The sequence below is a fragment of the Aquarana catesbeiana genome, linkage group LG04 (assembly GCF_042186555.1).
Source record: "Aquarana catesbeiana isolate 2022-GZ linkage group LG04, ASM4218655v1, whole genome shotgun sequence".
Classification (NCBI taxonomy): Eukaryota; Metazoa; Chordata; class Amphibia; order Anura; family Ranidae; genus Aquarana; species Aquarana catesbeiana.
Window position 1 is genome coordinate 366,454,242 of NC_133327.1, and position 21,335 is coordinate 366,475,576.

General features: G+C 40.9%; 1 protein-coding gene across 4 annotated transcripts in view; it reads right to left on the minus strand.

Annotated features, from left to right (window-relative positions):
- The window catches only part of SCML4 (Scm polycomb group protein like 4), a 200,375-nt gene extending 180,498 nt beyond the window's left edge, over nucleotides 1-19,877 (minus strand). For 2 of the 4 annotated variants that reach the window (XM_073627031.1, XM_073627030.1), the window contains exon 1: nucleotides 19,355-19,876. The gene's annotated coding sequence lies outside the window, so the exon portion shown is untranslated. Of the gene's footprint in view, nucleotides 1-19,354 lie in introns of all 4 variants that reach the window. The other 2 variants (XM_073627032.1, XM_073627033.1) reach the window with 2 other exon arrangements.
- Between the last annotated feature and the right edge of the window lie 1,458 nt (nucleotides 19,878-21,335).

Consider the following 21,335-nt stretch of genomic DNA (forward strand, 5'->3'; position numbering starts at 1 on the left):
TTTCAGGGTTCAGCAGAATATTTCTAACATGAATGAAGTTTACTTTGCTGTAATAGACATTTTGAACATCAATTGATTACTAAAGCAACTGTTTCTCTGCTAAAAAAAAAATACATTATTTAGTAGTTTGGTAGTGCAAAGGGAAGCGATGATGTGTAAAGTGCAGGAACCAATACCATCAGATTTCAGTTAATTTTTCCTGCAGGTGTTTAATGGAGTCAATGCACAAAACAGAAGGGGTATAATAAAACTATTCTTGATGGAGTGATGAGAGCTATGGACAGACAGACGTTAGAATATAATAATATAGGGATTACCAAACCGATGATAATAATTTAAAGTTAGTTTTGGATTACAATGTTCAATATAAAAAAATTAAAAAAAACGTTCTTAAGAACTGGCCCATATTAAAACAGGATAAGGTTTTAGGCCCTGTGTTTCCATCCTAACTGCAAATCATATATAAAAAAGCTCCCTCCTTACGTGACCGCTTGGCCCCAGGGGTTATTGACCCTCCCATCCATTCAGAAAATAGGTTGTTCTCCTTCCTTACTGGCTTTGATGCCTGCGGGCGTTGTACTGCCTGCAGGCATTCAAAAGTTAAAGCGGAGTTCTACTCAATTTTCAGTTTATTAAAAGTCAGCAGCTACAAAAAGTGTAGCTGCTGACTTTTAATAAACACACACTCACCTGTCCCACGGTCCAGCGATGCGGCCACCCGAAGCCTCTGTTCTCTCCCCCTCCTCTCCTCTGCGCTGGCATCACTAGTGCAGGCACTGTGCACGTGCGAGTCGTGAATGGCCGAGCAATCTTCTGGGACCTGTGACATGTCCCAGAAGATTGCAGAGGAGGAGTCGCCTAGGCGGCACAGGTGGAAGTGGAAGCTGGGTACCTGTCAAAACTAGGCACCCACTCTCCCCCTAAAAAAATCGACATGCCAAATGTGGCTTTACTTTTGACGTAAAGGGACACTTTTTGGTTTTCATGTACAATCTCAAGTTTCCAGGCAGAAAGAACAGTATATATAATAAAAAACTGCATGCAGGGCACTGGACAAAGCATTAGGAACAAAAGGGAGGTGAAATGATTTGATACAATAATGTAATCTGTAAGATTACAGTGTACTGTATATGTTATGTTTTGTGTACTTTTTAAATTTGCCGCCAGGCTCCGCCCCCATGCATTGTGACGCTTGCAGTGAATGGAGCCCGGCACACCGAGCATCGGGCAGAGGACACAGCGGGGGACACAGCAAGGGGACATTGCAAGTACGCTGTACCAGGATTTTGCAATGCAATCCCGAGTGTGGCACAGGGTTACCGCTAATGGTACTGAAATTTAACCGAGCCACACTTGGGATTACCGCCAGGGAGCCTAAAGTGGAAGTTCCACTTTTGGGTGGAACGCCACTTTAACACCAAAAAATGTAAAGAGTTTTTAGCCTTGGCGACCAATAAACAGAATAAAATACAGTACATGCTCTTATTACGTGTTCCACCACTGGTGTTGTTTACATGATAGAATGTGAATGTGGTCTACAATATACTGAGAGGACCTCCAGACCCCTTCATGTTCGATTAGGGGAATATGTAAACAACATCAAAAAAGGATTGAAAACCCATAATGTTTCTAAGCATTTTAGAATATTTCACAATCAAGATCCTAGGGGTCTTAAATTCTGAGGTATTGAAAGGATTAAAAAACAATGGAGGTGGGGGGGCTTTATTAGACAGTTGAGCCGCAGGGAATCGTATTGGATGTATGAGACTAAGGTCTCAGTCCAATTTGATCTAAATTGTTTTATATCAGATCGGTAATGTTTTTGTCCAATTTTCTTTGTATATGTTGTTAAGGATGGCCGTGGATGGACGTATCTTTTCTACATAATTTTATATAGATATAAATTATGAATTTTTATATGTGTTATAATGTGTTCTCCCTTTGATGGGTTATTTTAATATAATTTTTGAATACCATTTATTACCCATTGGGGAATGTTTTTTTTTATGTAAGCGGTCTAGTATTTTATACTTTGGGCAGGGATTCGGGATGTTTAGATTCCGTGTCAGAGATGTTTACATACATGATCTAGATTGTATTAGGTGGTCTTGTCAGGCTGCTACGTAGCTGCAGACATGTGATCATGTTGGGCCAATGTCTGTGGACACTTCCTGGCTGCGCTGGGATGGTGTATAGTTGCCTTGGTGATTTACCACGTGAGGAGTTTCCATAGCTAACTGGCCAAGACTATATTAGGCGTGTGTCCTACGTGACTCCGTATCCGCTGATGAAGTCCCGCCCCTGGGAACTAACATGTACAGAAAGGAGTCACGTGATGTCACCCGTGGCCATCGTTGACTCATCTGTAAAGAACGCTCTTATACCAGGCACCGGGTTGCAGCGCCGTGTTTGTGTTATTCTTTATTTTAATAAAGTCAGTCCTTGCAGAGAGCACTATATATTCTCTTTATTACATGCATCATATGAGTCAGAGCTTCGATCTGTATTACTGAGGATATAGGTCAGTTGATCCATCGCAGACCGCTCAGTCATGTGCTTATTCCCAAGCATATTGGACCTCTCGTTTACTACAGGAGAGCACACCAAGCGATATTGCACCTTTACCCTGTATGGGAATGCGCACTTGACCCATCTGTTAATTCAGGGGTTCACTTGATGAGGTGACCTGCTAGCATTTCCTGTGGTGGAGCTTCTGCATGGCTTCACCCATAAGAATATACTTAGATGCACATCTTAACGCCACCTTGGGAATTTGTGTGTGTTGCTCGCCATGAACTTTTTTATTTATTTATTCCAATGTTCAATTAATTTGTTTGCTTAGCGCTGGACTATTGTGTATTATGTCTATTTGCTGGGATTTGATATTTTGACCTTGAGTGTTCAACTGCTGTGTTTTTAGTTTTTTTTTTGCGCTGATTGTTTCTTCTACCATATTGCAGTAAATGACAGACACGATAAGCGAGTGCATTATGTCTACTCCAAACATTTTTTTCCGCTCCATTTTTCCCTGTAGCACAATAAAATCCACCCACTATCTTATAACCTATTTTTTTAAGGAGGGTTGGCCAAGCAATCTACTAATCTGCTCATTCTTTCCACGGCGAGAGGAAGAATCCCCACTGCTGGTGGTATTTGTCTGTCAATACCTGCTCCATTCTGTTAGTAAAAAAAAAACAACTTTCAATTCCAGATGCGGAGAGGACAAAGAAAAACTAGTAAATTGTTTAGGTACCCACTGCCCTAAGGTATCAGGGCAGCAGATGGCACTTAATGGATGTACTATAGGTGAGACGATCTGAGGGTTAGGGCAGAGGTTTTATTGATCCAAAATGTTTTATATGCATCTGCTAATTCCTTCCCTAATAACTATTGGGGCTATGGAGTGATCATACCTTGTGAAATTGCAAAGTAATTTTAATACCTTGTGAAAGTTTATAAAGTGTCACGGTATGCAACAAATTATAATTTCACAGAAGCTATAGATCCACAGGTGTATATACTCTAAATTTTTCAAGGCTGAGGCTGCACTCCAAGATTCAGACTGAGAGGGAGTGTTGTCATTAACCACTTCAGCCCCGGAAGGATTTGCCCCCTTAATGACCAGGCCATTTTTTGGGATGCGGCACTGGGTCGCTTTTACTCACTATTGCGAGGTTGTGTGACGCTGTACCCAAACAAAATTGACGTCCTTTTTTTCCCACAAATAGTGTTTTCTTTTGGTGGTATTTGATCACCTCTGCAGTTATTTTTTGCGCTATAAACAAAGAGCAACAATTTTGAAAAAAAACTATATTTTTTACTTTTTAGTATAATAAATATCCCCCACATTTTTTTCAAAAACAAATTAAATCATCAGTTTAGTACATATTTTTGGCAAAAAAAATCGCAATGAGCGTATATTGATTGGTTTGCACAAAAGTTATAGTGTCTACAAAATAGGGGATAGATTTATGGAATTTTTATTATTATTATTTTTTTTTACTAGTAATGGCGGCGATCTGCGATTTTTAGTGGGACTGCGACATTGAGGTGTACAGATCGGACACTTTGACACTTTTTTGGGACCACTGACATTTATACAGCAATCAGAGCTAAAATTAGCCACTGATTACTGTATAAGTGTCACTGGCAGGGAAGGGGTTAAAACTAGGGGGTGATCAAGGGTTTAAGTGTGTCCTAGGAAGGTGTTTCTAACTGGGGGGGCAGTGTAGTGACTGGGAGTAGAGAGACATCGCTGTTTCTAATCACTAGAAACAGCAGATCTCTCTCCTCTCCCTGACAGAACAGGGATCTGTCTGTTTACATTGACAGATCCCCTGTTCTCTCTCTCTCAGGAGCGATTGCGGGTGCATGGTGCCCTAGTGGTTAAAGAACACAGAAATGGAATGGGAATGCTTTAGATCGACTGTATGCAAACACAATGCAAATATATTCCCATGGACTATGTGACTCATGTCCAAAGTTAAAATCACTATAAATAATAAAAAATGGCATTTAAAAATATGAAGGAACACTATCATCATTTAAAAGTTACAAAGAACGTTACAGAATGTGTAAAAAGAAAATAAAGGCCACAAAAATTCAAAACAAATGCCAGGCTGCAAAAGAGAGTAGACAAAAAGTTATTCAAATATATTTATAGTAAAAAGGTCAGGTCTGAGCATGTAGGCCCTTTACACGATAATTTTTACTTTGTGGCTCTTGACAATAGGGCAAATATATTAATGACCTTCTTCACTCTGTGTATACTAAGGAAATTAGGAGAGCTCAAGCCCTTAATGGGGATAGCATTGACATAGGCCTAGATGAGCCACAATGGCTAAAAATTGATATGACCCAGAAACACTTAAAGGGCAACTCCACTTTCATAGGGAAAAAATAGCAAATAAATAAAAAATAATATAGCATATACACATGTCACATTGTAGTTGAATGTTATTAAAAATTACCTTTCCTTTTCAATCTGCAGCTCTGTAATTTTCTGTAAAATGCAATGCAATATGGCTACCTGGAGGTGTTCTGTACACAGAATGTGCACAGAGCGCCCCTTAGAAACATAATTTTCTGCTTGTGTGATTGGCTCACTGATTTTCCCCAGAAGTCTGCACTAAGATACAAGTCAGATTTGTGGCATCCCCTACAACAAAAATGTAATTTTTGGTGAGATACTCCCGATAGGAAATCACGTCTAAAGGGATGCATAACCAGCAATTTTCCTCATAAGAGCCCTGCAGGTGCAGCAGCTGGTAGATAATTATGAAACCACTCCCATTAGATTAAAATAATGGAAAAATTGGGCGCAGAACCATATAAATATGTATATGAATATGAAATCACCCAATCATGCGTGAGTGCACATATATACCAGCACATATACCATAAATATGACACCAAAACAGTCCAGCATAAGTGATAAAATTATATCTAAAAAACATATGTATTAATTCAGTTCTTCTGTATATGTAATGACTCCAACACCGTGCCTTGCTAAAGTGCAGTGTGCTTGATTCTTGTTAAACAAAAAGTGCTTTACCCGAAGTGTCATGTAAATCTGCTCAACAGATATCTCTGGCCACAAAGTGACCACCAGGCATGCAATAGAGGGAAAAAAACTTTCCTCCGCTAGCTGGGATCCTCCAAGCTACATATAGCTCCAATCGGCCGTTTCCAATATCGATCAAAATCCATTCAATCATAGATGGTGAATGGTAATTCCTCAAAAGGATAATTCCTTAATCGCTTGGGCTGCTATCTGCTGTACTTTACATTGGCATGTAAGTGCTTTTTTATTAAAGACAGTGTTACACTATATTGCCTCTCTGTGGCTCGTTTATGGGGGAGCCAATTTTCACAGGTCTAAAGATCAGGAGCGTTGGATTTACACTTCAGAGTGTAATACTTTGAGGAATCATCCTTTTGAGGAATTACCATTCACCATCAACGATTGAATGAATTTTGATCGATATTGGAAACGGCCGATTGGAGCTATATCTGGCTTGGAGAATCGCAGCTAGCGGAGGAAAGTTTTTTCCCTCTATATCATGCCTTTATTTATTGTAGCTCTGGCTGTATATTTAGGGTCTTTGTCCTGCTGAAAGATGAACCTTCGCCCCAGTCTCAAGTCTTTTGCAGGCTAACAAGTTTTCTTCAAAGATTGCCCTGTATTTGGCTACTTTCATCTTTTCATCAACTCTGACCAGCTTCCCTGTCCCTGCTAGAAAAGCATCCCCACAACATGATGGTGCCACCACCATGTTTTACAGGGCGGATGGTGTGTTCGGTGTGATGTGCAGTGTTAGTTTTCCGCCATACAGAGCGTTTTGGTTTTAGGCCAAAAAGTTCAATTTTGGTCTCATCTGACCAAAGTGCCTTACTCCACATTGAATTAATATATAATCAGCGCAAATATGTCCTAAGTTGGGTGAAAAAATAATCAGTAGTATTACCCAATGGCCTATGTCACAGGCCTAATGTGATTGCCGACAACACTAGTTAGAGAATGTCCACCAAATTTATAACACAACATAAGTGCAGTGCAACCGTGAAAACTCTTCCATAAAGGCCAGATTTGCGGAGTGCACGACTAATAGATGTCCTTTGGACAGATTCTCCCACCTGAGCTGTGGATCTCTAGCTCCTCCAGAATTACCATGGACCTCTTGGCTTGCTTCTGTGATTATTGCTCTCCTTGCACAGCCTGTCAGTTTAGGTGGACAACCATGTCTTGGTAGGTTTGCAGTTGTGCCATACTCTTTCCATTTTTGGATGATGGATTGAACAGTGCTCTGTCAGATGTTGAAAGCTTGCAATATTTTTTTTATAACCTAACCCTGCTTTAAACTTCTCCACAACTTTATCCCTGGCCTGTCTGGTGCGTTCCTTGGCCTTCATTAAGCTGTTTGTTCACTAAGGTTCTCTAACAAACCTCTGAGGGTTTCACAGAACAGCTGTATTTATGTTGAGATTAAATTACACACAGGCGGACTCTATTTACCAATTAGGTGACTTCTGACGGCAATTGGTTACACAAAATTTTAGTTAGGGGTATCAGAGTAAAGGGGGCTAAATACAAATGCACACCACACTTTTCAGATATTTATTTGAAAAAAATGCGGAAAACCATTTATCATCTTCCTTCCACTTCACAATTATGTGACACTTTGTGTTGGTCTATCACATTAAATCCCAATAAAATACATTTACGTTTTTGGTTGTAACATGACAAAATGTGGAAAATTTCAAGAGGCATGAATACTTTTTCAAGCCACTGAAATGTTGATAAATGTAAAGTTATGTATTTAGGAGCTAAAAACACTTTTGCATCATACATTCTAGAAGAAGAACAGCTGAATGAGTCAATGGTCGAGCAGGATCAGGGTGTTCCGGCAGATCATAGACTTAAAAGTGGTCTTAAAGGCTCAACATTTTTACCTTAATGCATTCTCTGCATTAAAGTGGTTGTAAACCTCAGACATGAAATATGAACAAAGCATATCCCTTTATAGTGTGTATTTGTCTCAATTAGGAGCACTAAGTGTTATTTCTATCTGTTGCTTGGTTGCTCTGCTATCAGAATCACGCTGAATCACGTATAACAAGTTTTCCTGATACCAAAGAAAAAAGGTTACAGGGGACCTCAGCTCTGTTCCTGTGTGCTGGTGAAGAGGGTGTGTCCCTTCCCTCCAATGAGCTCTCAGAGCTCTTCACATTGAGCTCTGCAGAGTGTAACTTTAGCTCTCTGCCCCTTTTCTGCCAGCTCAGGCAGGCTTTATAAATTCTGTATTTTGAACGGATGTAGAGAAAAGAAGACTGCAGACGAACAGGTACAACTGTAGAAAAATGTGTTTCATCACTGTGTATCACCTGAGGCTAGTAATTTCCCTGGGTATATATAAGGGTTTACAACCACATTAAAAAGGTCCCTGTAATTGTAACACCCCCCCTACTTACCTAGTCCTATCGGGATCCAGAGATGTGCCCATCCACATCGACTCTGTCCTCTCTCTCTGCTCACAGAGGCAGTTGCTGCCATTTAAATCCTGTGAGCAGAGGGGTGGGGCTGAGCCACGCTCTGTGTGTGTGTGTCAACAGCCACAGACAAACTGGCTCAGGATCAAGTGCACAGGTTCACAAGTGGCTTCCCATGAAGGGGCACTGAGAAGGGGAAGAGAAGAGGAGGAGCCTGAAGTGCCAGCGGGGATCCCAGAAGAAGGAGTTTGGGTATGCTCTGTGCAATACAATTGCACAGGGCAGGTAGATATAACATGTTTGCTATGCCTCCCCCCCCCCAACAAAAAGGAAATAAGTGGATAGGCTAAGCAAATCCACTATCCACAAAAACATAGGGACTGGATGCATAAAAATGGCAGCAGGTGCTTTGGACTAATGAGTCAAAATGGAAAATATTTGGCTGTAGCAAAGGGTGTTTTGCTAACAAAGGGCTGGAGAGCGGTACAATAATCACTGTCTGAAGGCAACAGTGAAGCATGGTGGAGGTTCCTTGCAAATTGTAAACAAAAAAGATTAACTCCTGCGCTCGTGGGGGCGTTGTTGGTATGGGTACGTAGTGCTGTTATGATGGCCAAACTGGAGAAAGTGGTCATGTATGTCCCCCTGCCTGGACTGACCCGGGGTGGTCTGAAGAAGATAGTGTGGGAGGGATGGATGGAAGGTGCGTGATCAGACACTGGCATCCTTGCAAGTTTTGGGCTGCATTTCTGCAAATGGAGTTGGATATTTGGTTAGGATCAATGGTGTCCTCAATGCTGAGAAATACAGGCAGATACATATCCATCATGCCATACCATCAGGCATGTGCAAGTGTACCTAGAAGAATCGAAAAAGTGATGCTGTTTTGAAGGCAAAGGGTGATCACACCACATATTGATTTGATTTGGTTTTTCTCTTCTGTTTATTTTTTTTATCAATTAACAAAATGGAAAGTAAATTAACTATCAACACTTCTATTTCTGAAAGCATTATTAGTTTACACCATTTTTTATTTACACCTGCTTAAGGCAGGCCATAGATGATGTGATTTTCTTTTCTGCAAACAAAGGTGGTGGTTGCAGAAAAGGCGGCAGGCAGACATCTTTTTACACGCACCGGAGCCCTGCTGTTCACACTTATTTTTACCTGTAAACTGAGCTTATATCGTGAAATACAGTATTTTGAAATCCGTCTGACTGTTTTGATGTTGAATTTTAAAAGCAGCGGCAAGCCTGCTGATCTCACAGGTTTGCTAATCTGACAGAACACTGCTGCTTTTAAAATTCAACATCAAAACAGCCAGGTGGATTTCAAAATACTATATTTCACTTTAAAAGCTGAGTTTAGTGGTAAAAATAAGCATGAAATGCAATACTCCGGTGGGTAGAAAAAGATGTCCGCTTGCCCCCTTCTGACTGTAGGTTTACTGCAGCTGAGTGTAGGGTGTACACAGATGGCCGTGACAGAACGTCACTTCCGTTACAAAATCTGACAGATCGCCTAATCTGACAAAACACCGACCGAGATTCAGAACATCTATGGCTGGCTTAAGACTTTTGCAGAGTTCTGTATACAGTATATAACTACACATAAAACAGTACATTCCAAAAAGCAAACATGAACATGAATCAGGAGATGCCAGGAATAAAAGGGTACAATAACTATAAAATGCTAGGGAAAATAAGGTTACAAATTAAACACTAGATTACAGACTAAAGAATAGTTAGACTACTGTGTAAAACTCAATCCTACTTGTATACCATGCATGAAAAAACCCAAATATTTTGAACTAAGGCTCAATTCCAATTAAGTAAATCACTAACAGTCTAATGAATTATATGAAGGCATTAAAGTCATTTAGCTTCATTTTATTTATTTGGACCTACATCAAATATCTAACGAGAACTCTAAAATTATTAGGGGCATCAACATTTAACAATGCACAAATAATTTCTTAACAAGTTATCCTGCAAGGATAGAGGCAGGAAAAAACGCTGCAATAAGGATCTATTGCTTGCCATTATCAGAAAACAGCATAACGCTATTAGTGATCTGGTGCTGCAAATGGGGGTAAAGCAGAGCCGGACTGGCTGCTCCGCCCTACTGAGAGATGACATCAAAGGATTTCCTCTGTAACCATGAAGCAGAAGCAGAGAGTGCCGTATACAGGGCCACATTAACATAGGGGATATTGGAGCTGCAGTTCCAGGCCCCTTACCCTAAGATAGGCCCACTTAAATGAAATAAAAAAAAAAAAAAAAACACAAAAAAAACAAACGATTGACTTCGAAGGTCGTGGCTCGTGACCAGGGGTCACATAGAGCCCAAATTTAGGGGGTAGGTATCTAAAGGTCTACCCCACTACTGGTCAAAATTTGGGGCTCCTATCATCTATGATCCTGGAGATATGGGGATCCTTGCACAGCCTGTCAGAAGCTACATACAGAGCAGGCAGTTTAAATACAAGCTGGCATATTCTGTTTGCAGCAGACTGAGAGGATGAGCTCACAGTACCTCTCCTCACTTCTTTTCAGAGGCACTGAGATCAATGGATAGCTTGGAGCCCGCAGTGTTTGACAGGCAGCACCGCCTGTCAAACTCGCTCGCAGTAGCAGCATAGTCCAACAATGTAAAACTGCCATTCAGCAATGTAAAAAAAAAAAAAAAAGGAGGCGGCAGTAGCGGTAGCACCTCATGAAAGCCTGTCAGCTGCTGCTATACCACTCATTGAAAAGCAATACACCACAGATCACTTTTCAGAGGGCAGTAAGCATTACTGCAAATGTGAAAGAAACTTGAAACACATCATCCATTTCGCACTCACCACCAACCAGGTCACTCCCTAGCCACTTTCCATGCTAGCCACCTCCCTTCAACTTATATCACAAGTGACCATTTCCCAACCTGCAGATGACACACCCTACTCCAAAAGATATCACTCACAGTTTCTCCCCCCACCCACTGATTGATATCCCTTCATGACCACCTCACACCCCCCTGCCGACAGGCCTCTCTCCCCAGCCTATCCCCACACACCCTCTCACCTGCTGACCTGTGGATGGGGAAATCACTCCCGCAATGTTATTGTGTTCTGCCAGTGGGGAGCCTTCCCAGCTCACAGAATACAATGATCAGTGTTGCTAACTATAGCTGGCAGCACTGATTGTTTTGGTAAAAACCTGACAGGCTGGTTGTACTCAAGTTGATTAATAGATTGACTTGTGTACAACCAGCTAGCCCATACATAGATCGACTATGGCTGGTCTCTGCTTAATTGGCTTAATTTCAATTCACGTATGGCCCACTTAACCACTACGCAGTCCCTAAACATCCTTCCACAAACCTTTACATTTTTCCTTCCCAGATTCCTTCATCCCCCTCACCTGTACATAGTGCCCACTGTCATATCCTCCACACTCCTCTCCTATACATAATGCCCACTGACATACCCTTCACACTTCTCTCCTATACATAGTGCCCACTGTCATACCCTCCACACTCCTCTCCTGTACATCCTGCTCACTGTCATACCCTCCACATTACTCTCCTGTACTTACTGCTTACTGTCATACCCTCCATACTCCTCTCCTGCACATACTGCCCACGGTCATATCCTCCACACTCCTCTCCTGTACATACTGCCCACTGTCATACCCTCCACACTCCTCTCCTGTACATACTCCTCTCCTGTGCATACTGCTTACTGTCATACCCTCCACATTCCTCTCCTGTACATACTGCCCACTGCTCACTCCTCTCCTGTACATACCGCCCTCATAATACCTTCCACACTCCTCTCCTGTGCATACTGCTCACTGTCATACCCTCCACACTCCTCTCCTGTACATACTGTCCACTGGCATACCCTCCACACTCCTCTCCTGTATATAGTGCCCACTGTTATATCCTCCACATTCCTCTCCCTCACCTGCACATACTTCCCACTTTTATACCATCCATACTCCTCCCCTATGCCTCTTACACACAAAAACAGTTCTTTAAAATTATATTGAATATCCTCAATGTTACCAGCTCTAGAATGGGCACACTTTTGTTCCATTTTCACCCTATCTTCCTTCCGGGTTCTGTGCCTTCGTCACTTGCCTTGGCCAGGCTGTGTTGCTGTCACTTCCACACATGCTCATTTGCATCCTCGCTCTCTCTCTCATCTTCCCTCCCTCACCCCTCACCTCTCTCTCATCCCCTTTCTCTCTCTCTCATCTTTCCTCTCTCTATTTATTTTAATTTCTTATAACAAAAAATTGTTTGCAATTTTAATTTTTTTTTTTTATAAAAAGCCCCACCATAATCCTCAGCACCAGGCCCATGATGTTCTTTATCCTGCCCTGGCCGTATAGCTAGTTTTGAAGCATGGGAGCTAATCATTTCTACCCATGAACTTAGCACCATAATCTGCAGTGAATGGTTTTGACACAAGCAACCATCAGGACCTATACCAGATGCCTAAACCAAGCACTGTGTAATAATAGTTTTAGTACAGGGGAATACAATTCCAAATCCTCCGGTTGTTTTGTTGTGAAATAACACATTTGCATTTTATTCTTGCTGTCAACAATTTTGCTTCATTGATGATGTTTAATCAGTCAGTTATGGTTTTTCCAAACAGAGAAAATAATCGAATTTCATGATCATTTGAATGGCTTGCTATTTTTCCAAAAGTATGTACAGAACTTGAGGTACAATTTCAGGCTCTGCATGAAGTTTTTTTTTTTTTGATAATAGCTTGCAATGCCACATCTTCCCTGTTACATCCAGCAGATATAATAGAGAGAACCCCCCCTCCACTCAACAGTGAGTTTGAGAAAGATCTGAGCCAGGAAAATCCATAGATACTCCCATCCAGGACCACTGATAGTGAAGGAAGAGCTGGCCCTCCTGTATGGGGCCAGGGTCCCATCATTTCACAAGGGGGCCCAGGAACAGAGAGGGGACTCTAAATACCTTTGGGCATGCAGAGTAATCCCAGATGCCATGGATCCAAGCAATAAATAAAAGTTCCCCGGGACCCCTTAGTTCAGCAGTCTCGGGACAGAAGGGGACTATTTACTCATTTTTAGAATCAGGCGGAATAATTCTCTGTGCACTTAGGGACCAGTATGAGCAGGAACCTGTCATGTATAAATTCTGCTTTCATATATGATGTTCGACAGGGGATGAGCAGGCAACAGTTTAGGTGCTCATCCAAACGCCCAAACAGCCAAAGTTCGGTCCACACCTAGGTTCAGGCTGAGCCATTGGCTCATCTCTACTCAATGTGAAAGAGAGAACACTGACAGCCAGGGGCTGTGTGGCCCCGCAATTTCTAATGGCAGCCCTGCTCCTATCTATGCTAAGCAGTGTGGATGCTTCCCTGACAGCTATTGTATTCTGATAGATGACACCTTTTTTTCTTTAAAGTAGAACTATAGGCAAAACCTTTTTTTTCATTTTGGATAGAGTAAGGGAGGGTTATGACTAAGAAAGAGGGTTGATCTTTCTAGGAATTGATTCCTTTTTATGTTTCGATAGATTAAATAAAGATACCTATTTTTTATGCCAAGATGTCCTGGTGCCAGATTTTTACATTTTCTACAGCAGTGGCGGCCTGTCCATTAGGGGCGCACCGGTGCTTCCCCCCTATCCATGCGTCCGGCCCCCTGATCTACAAACAGGGTGCCAGACTATGGATTCCAATAGGGTGGGGGGGATCGAAGCACGTGATTAGAGCCAGAGGCTCTAATAGGCTTCAAGAAAAGGTGGGCTCGGGGCACAGAGCACTGCGTCCTGATCCCACCCAGTTGTGTGACAATAGCAAATAAATATTTGCTATTTTCACACTAAATCTCCTCCCTGCCAATCAGGAAGTGGGTTGTGATACCTGTTTCTCGATTGGTCAAAATGCCAGGCGATCCTATTGGACGCCTAGGAGGAGGAGAGGCATGGCGGCTCCCGCTGTCAATCAAAAGCTGTGACATGCGAGTGGGGGGCGGGGCTGAGTCCCACTAGCTGTGTCAATGGATACAGCAACAGGACTCAGGAGTGAGCCTGCAGGGGTGCCCCATGGAGAGCGGCTTTCTGTGGGGGGGGGGGGGGGCGATGCAGAGGAGGGGCCTGGAGCACCAGTGGGGGGCCCCAAAAGAAGAGGTTCAAAGTTGCTCTGTGCAAAACCATTGCATAGAGCAGGTAGGTATGACATTTTTTTTTTTTTTTTAAATAGATCGTTTACAACAGCTTTAAAGGGGTTGTAAAGGTTCGTGTTTTTTCACCTTAATGCATCCTATGCATTAAGGTGAAAAAACACCTGGCAATGACGCCCCCCAGCCCCCCGTTTACTTACCTGAGCCCGTTCACCTGCTGTGCACGTCCCCCAGCATCCTCTTCTCCATGGAGTCTGACTGTTGATTGGATAGATAGGATAGATTGATAGCAGCGCAGCCACTGGCTCGCGCTGCTGCCAATCACATTCAATGATGCGGCCGCCAGGGGCGGGACCAAGTCATACACTCTGTGTCTATGGACGCAGCGTGTATGACAGGGAGCGTGCCCGCAAGCTAACCTCCTCAGGATAGAGCTTCCCAGAGGGGGGTTAGCTATTGCGGGGAGGAGTCGAGACAGCCACCGAGGGACCCCAGAACAGAAGGATCGGGGCCACTCTGTGCAAAACGAACTGCACAGTGGAGGTAAGTATAACATGTTTGTTATTAAAAAAAAAAAAAAAAAAGAAAACAAACCCATACAACCCCTTTAAAGCTGAACTCCATCTAACTATTTTTTGGCGATTAATTTAAATGGAATCATTTTTTTTGTTTGTTTTGGGATAAAAGTTTTATAAAAAAATGAGTAAAAGCTTATCGTTGTACCCCCGATCAAGAAGTCCTGTCAGTGGTAAATGATTTGTCTTAACCCTCTAATTGCAACTGTGTCTGGACAGCTTGGTCTGTTATAGTAAGTAAAAGTAAAGTACGTAAACTAACAGACTTACTGGCTTGATCACTAGGGAAAAATTAAGATGAAAAAAATCCTAAAAAAGTTGTGTATTTTTTTACAATTTGCTCAGTTTTAGTTGCCCAGCTTTGTAACTCGTTTACTAAAATGTTTGTGAAATTAATGGTATACCGTTCATGGCTTTTTAGGTTATATTTTTATTTCCATCTGGTATTCATGACAGATCATTTTAAAATATTAAAATGAAAGAGGAACCATCAGCACAAGATACGAAATGTAATTAAAACTATGTATGTTTTCAATCACTACCTCCAATTATCTTCCTGCCCTTAAGTCAGAAAAGCTGCTATTGAGACTGATGACATTTGGGCCCTGGTAATTATGGTAGAATTCTTTATTATTTTAGATGGCAGGTTAATCAGCCACATCTCACAGCCTTCATGGAAACTGTATTGTTCAAGGTTTTAAAATAATTCTGTTAAATTGCTGACTGAGGGAAAATAAGACTAGAAAAGCGAGGAACTGAAAGGTTCCCAGATAGACCCCTTGTAGAGCAGTAGGCAGGCATGACAAGCCTTAAGGAGTTAACAAAGAGTAAATATTAACATGTTATAAATGATGCTAGTAATATGTGAGGGCTCCAGAAAGGCTAATTGAGGTCTTCCTTTGCTAATTAGTCAAACTCTTCTCTTTCTTTGTCAGTGACAGTCAGGTTTTGGTGACCGCAGGGGAACAGATCAGTATTTTTGCTGCCTACACTTTGCAGCTCTAAATTTTGTGGTTACAATGATAACCACCCACTGCTATAAGAGGTGGTTCAAGCAGAGACATAAAACATAGGTTACAATGTACAGCTACAAACACTGCAAAGCACTCTAGGCGACCTGAAAATGTTCATTTTTATCTATTATATTGTATTGCATTAACAACAAAATAGTGCTCTGTTGGTGCTCGGCGAGTGAATTTCCTTTCCTCCATACATGCTTGTCTTAAATGCATTACTACTGGGATGACATTACACTATTTTGCGTTGCTAGGATACTGGATGTGAGTTTGCATATTCCGTGTATATTATGTGAATTTGTGATATACTGCCAAGTGACACAGCCAAGGACATTCATTAAGAAGCCTTTCTCTTTGGATAGCAACGTGTATAGTCAATTGGAATCCTAATCATGATATGTATACAAATATATATATATATATATATATATATATATATATATATATATATATATATATATATACACAGTGGGTATATATTGTACACAGAATTAAATGCACATACATTATAGTATATATATTGAACATATAATAAAAATAAAAAAATATGTATATATATTGAACATACAGTATATGCTGCTACAGACTTTCATCTTCAGACTGGTTCATTCTAAATTACATTTTACTCCACACTGTGCTCTGTGGGTGTAGATAATGAAAAAGTAACAGAGCCATCATTATAAAAAAATATAATTAAAAAAATGTCACTGATATATGACATGTGCAACATAATGTGATTTAATTAATGTAACAAATAATGTAATATAATGTCATTGATGTAACAAATATTGCAATGTAATGTAATTAATGTAACAAATAGAACTGCTATTTTGTTTTACATTTTGCACTGCAGATAAGCATTATCCCACCAAAGGAAAAAAAAAAAGATTCAGAAGTCTCTTTACAAAAGACATATAAAAAAGAAAAAGAGCTGTAGCTTGACTACAATAAAATATATCTATATCTAAATGATGATGATGACTAAATGACATCTGCACTTGAATTTTATTTTGTGTTGGTCGTTTTCCTACAAATGTTCCACTGCTTTATTTACCTACAAATGGACATGTTGATTCAGAAGTTGAAATAAAATGTACAAACAAATGGTGCAGCATAAACAAACTAGAAATGTTCCAGCCATCTTTACCATCTGAGCTGGCCACAGGTCCAACTTCTGTCATTCCCATAACTAGGTCAAACTATGGATGCGATCTCACAAGAGCTGCCAATTTGATATATGAATCACATAATACATACATTTTTTAAAAATAACTTTTTAACATACCTCTACCTTTTTTTTTTTTTTTTTTTTAAGTAATAGCATTCAATCTGCATTACTGGAGGTTAGAGAGATTGCTGTACACACACAATCAAATGATCAACTGGATGTAAAAATCCCCTTAAAGGTGATGTCCAGGGAGAGGAGACACGGAACCAATCATGCTGATGGGCCTTGCTGATGACACTGGGAAGTAGACCTGACTGTGCAAAGTGGTGCTAGTATAGTGGCTAGCAATTTGGATCCTACACTAGGGGAAAATGCTTTCTTCATAGAAAATAGATTTCAATGTATTAAGTTACAAATAACCTGAAAAATTAGAATATGATCTATGATCACACCTTTAATAAAATGAAGCCTCCATCATGATGCACATTAACAATTTAACCTTCTTGGCTGATCTTCCAGACAGGGATGTATAGCTTTATGTTCTCTCCATACAGCATCCATATACCATAACAGCTTCCAGCATAGATGTCATAACCCTGTAATGTGAGATGATGGAGAGTATATGTATGGAGCAGAATGTATAGAATAGAATGTATAGAGCAGTTTGTAGAGAGCATTATGTATAGAGCACTATGTATAGAGAAGTATGTATAGAGCAGTATAAATGGAGCTGTATGTATAGAGCAGTGTGTATAGATCAGGATGTATAGTGGAGTATGTATAGAGCAGTGTATAGAGGAGTGTGTATAGAGCAGTATGTATATATCACTATGTATAGAGCAGGATGTATATAGCAGTATGTATAGATCAGTATGTATAAAGCAGGATGTATGTATATAGCAGGATGTATATAGCACTATGTGTAGAGCAAGATGTATATAGCACTATGTATACAGCAGTATATATATAGCACTATGTATAGAGCAGGATGCATATACCAGGATGTATAGAGCAGTATAAATGGAGCTGTATGTATAGAGCAATGTGTATTGATCAGGATGTATAGAGAAGTATGTATAGATCAGGATGTATAGATCAGGATGTATAGAGGCATGTGTATAAAGCAGTATATATGGAGCAGGATGTATAGAGGAGTATGTATATAGGAGTATGTATAGATCAGGATGTATAGAGGAGTATGTATAGATCAGGATGTATAGAGGAGTATGTATAGAGCAGTATATATGGAGCAGTATGTATAGATCAGGATGTATAGAGTATGTATAGAGCAGTATAGATGGAGCAGTGTGTATAGAGCAGTATAGATGGAGCAGTGTGTATAGAGCAGTATATATGGAGCAGTGTGTACAGAGCAGTATATATGGAGCAGTGTATAGAGCAGTATATATGGAGCAGTGTGTATAGAGCAGTATACATGGAGCAGTGTATAGAGCAGTATATATGGAGCAGTGTGTATAGAGCAGTATATATGGAGCAGTGTGTATAGAGCAGTATATATGGAGCAGTGTATAGAGCTATATATGGAGCAGTGTATAGAGCAGTATATATGGAGCAGTGTGTATAGAGCAGTATATATGGAGCAGTGTGTATAGAGCATTATATATGGAGCAGTGTATAGAGCAGTATATATGGAGCAGTCTGTATAGAGCAGTATATATGGAGCAGTGTGTATAGAGCAGTATATATGGAGCAGTGTGTATAGAGCAGTATATATGGAGCAGTCTATAGAGCAATATATATGGAGCAGTGTGTATAGAGCAGTATATATGGAGCAGTCTATAGAGCAGTATATATGGAGCAGTGTGTATAGAGCAGTATATATGGAGCAGTGTGTATATAGCATTATATATGGAGCAGTGTATAGAGCAGTATATATGGAGCAGTGTGTATAGAGCATTATATATGGAGCAGTGTGTATAGAGCATTATATATGGAGCAGTGTGTATAGAGCATTATATATGGAGCAGTGTGTATAGAGCATTATATATGGAGCAGTGTATAGAGCAGTATATATGGAGCAGTGTGTATAGAGCAGTATATATGGAGCAGTGTGTATAGAGCAGTATATATGGAGCAGTGTGTATAGAGCAGTATATATGGAGCAGTCTATAGAGCAATATATATGGAGCAGTGTATAGAGCAGTATATATGGAGCAGTGTATAGAGCAGTATATATGGAGCAGTGTGTACAGAGCAGTATGTATGGAGTAGTGTGTATAGAGGAGTATATATGGAACAGTGTGTACAGAGCAGTATATATGGAATAGTGTGTATAGAGGAGTATGTATAGATCAGGATGTATAGAGCAGTGTGTATAGAGCAGTGTGTATATAGATCATGATATATAGATGAGTGTGTGTGCTCCTTGCCCCCAATGCTGCATGAATGGTGACTGTGCACAGCAATGAAGAAAGCTTTCCTCCTTACCTTGGTGGGGTGGATATTTTTGGCAGCCCAGTTGTCAGAGGCTCTACATAGAGCTGATGTTATGACTGGAAGGACAGATGATCGGCAGTCCATGCACACAGCCCCCCGCACAAGCCATCTTCTCCCCGTCTGCTCTCAGGCTGGAAGTCTCCAGCAGCTCAGCTCTCCAGCTGCAAACATCTCATTAGACTAATGCATTCAGCACAGGCAGAAAACTCGATTTACCATAGCTACAGCAATGAATTTCCATTACGATGACAGATTCAACCACATCATGTCCGGAAAAGCAGCCAACCACTAGCTTTTACAGAACACACACATTTCACATGCACAAAATGAGGCCTGTGTGTGTGTGTGTCTGCTGTCCCTTCCTCTCAGCTCCTCAGCCAAACAACCATGTCACTATAGGAAAGTGTCAGCGTGCTCGGTGTGTGTACAGGGGTCCGGGGGAGAGGACGCTTCTAGAAGACACCTACCCCCTCAGCACAACCCCCACAATACACTTTGCTATTATCAAGTATTTTGGTTAGAACTACACTATCTTCTGTTGCTATAGAAACCAGACTGTAACATCTCTTTGTCCTCATTGTGCAGCAACCCGACTCCTCTACTCGGTCAACATTATATACTATCCTATTTACACATATAGTTATACTGTATATATATAGGGGATTCACATGGAGAAATGCACACAACATGATGAATAGCAGTGTGTGGAGCCACGCTCGGGTTTCCTGTCATGGTTTACTCTTTAGTCTCTCTCTAGACTACAAAACCACCAAGGTTATTGTCTATGCAGATGTAGGCAGCCCTGTGTTATCACCACATGAATATTACTCTGCCTGCAATCACTAGTCACCAAACTCAGCCCTGGAATATCATTAGCTCCTCTCAGTGATTGGGAATTTCATGTGTTAATGCATGGGGACACGGCTGGTGGCTCTACCTGGCTTCCCCTCCTCCACCTCATCGGAAGCCTACTACCACACAACAATCAGCAGACACACACACAGAAACATAAAAACAGGCATACAGACACACACACACACACACACACACACATACACATACAGAAACATAAAGACACACACATACACAGAAACATAAAGACAGACACATACAGAAATAGAGACACAGAAACATAAAAACAGAGATACATACAGAAAACAAGCATACAGAAACAGACACACACAGAAAGAGAAACACATACAGACAGACACATAGAAACAAAGACAGATACAGAAACAGAGGAGCGTGCGCACACACACAGAACATAAAGACAAAAACAGAGACACACACTGACAGACACACAGAACCAGACACACACACACAGAGAAACATAAAGACACACAGATACACACAAACACACAGAGAAACAAACACACATACAGAAACATCAAAACAGAGACACACACAGAAATAGAGAGACACACAGCTACGCAGAAACAGACACACAGAAACAGAGAAACACACACACAGAAACAGAGAGACACAGGTACACAGAAACACACACATAGAAACAGACACACACAGACAGACACACACACAGAAACAGAGAGAGACCCACACACACAGATACACAGAAACAGACACACACACAGAAAAATAAAGACAGACTCACACACAGAAACCGAGAGAGACAGACACACACACACAAACACACCCACATACACAGAAACTGACACACATACAGAAACATAAAAACAGAGAAACAGAGAGACACACAGATACACACCCACATACACAAACAGACACACACACACAGAAACAGAGAGACAGACACACACACAGAAACAGAGACACAAAGATACACAGAAACAGACACACACACACCACAGAAACAGAAAGACAAACACACAGACATACAGAAATATAAAGACAGACAGACAGACAGACACACACACACACACACACACACACAGAAACATAAAGACAGACACACACAGAAACAGAGAGAGAGACACACACACACACAAACAGA